Raw genomic sequence first — 883 nt, 5'->3', positions numbered from 1 at the left:
TTAGTTCAATCATAGTTCGTATAATGTTGTATATTTTCGAATACCGTATTTTCTTGGACATATACTGTATTTGTTGCCAAAAAATGACAATGAATCAAGGGTATGGCTTAAATGCACATAAATTAGACCCTAAACTACAAGTTGACAAGACAAAATGCCATTTTTTCTTAAAATTTGCCCTTCAAAGTAACACATCCTTATTAAAACCATGAATATGGAGGTAAAATTTGTGAATCAGAGGGCTTATACGAGAGAAATTGTAAAATTTAACCATTTTAAGGCCATTTTAAGGGTATGGCTTATACTTGAATGCGGCTAATAGTAAATTTAATATATATCTGTATTTAGGAAACTATTACAGAGTTCTGGCTAAAAAAACAAAAGTCTTAAATTATCTTCATTAAGCGATTCTTCCACCTAAGACCAATGCCAGTGTATCTTTAAAAATATATATTCTTAAAACAGATCAGGTCCTTAATCTATCGCATCTTGAAGATATATTAGCTGTTAAATTTTTTCTTATTTGATTTTTACAAACATATAATAGCAACTCAAGCTTGACCCTTGTACTAAATCCAAATGACAGTAAGCCATAGTACACGTAAGAACATTGTCACCGCCTATAAACCAAAACTGGCACTTATTGATCCACTTGGGCTCATCCTAGCCCACAACGGCTTTTGTTTGGGTGGAGCTCATGCAACAAGACTCCATTAACCACCCATGGTGGTATTGGTCCGCAGTTTACGGACTCACGGGTCAACGGGTCAGGCGGAGGGTCAAAGATCAGCAACCCTGGAAAGTCCGTAATCAGGTCTAGGATTCGATCGCTGATACATCATAAAAAACTGTTTTTTTTGCAGATAAAATGACACCAGACGCA

Source organism: Stigmatopora nigra, chromosome 18 (assembly GCF_051989575.1).
Source record: "Stigmatopora nigra isolate UIUO_SnigA chromosome 18, RoL_Snig_1.1, whole genome shotgun sequence".
In the NCBI taxonomy this organism is placed as follows: domain Eukaryota; kingdom Metazoa; phylum Chordata; class Actinopteri; order Syngnathiformes; family Syngnathidae; genus Stigmatopora; species Stigmatopora nigra.
This window is presented reverse-complemented; position numbering follows the sequence as displayed.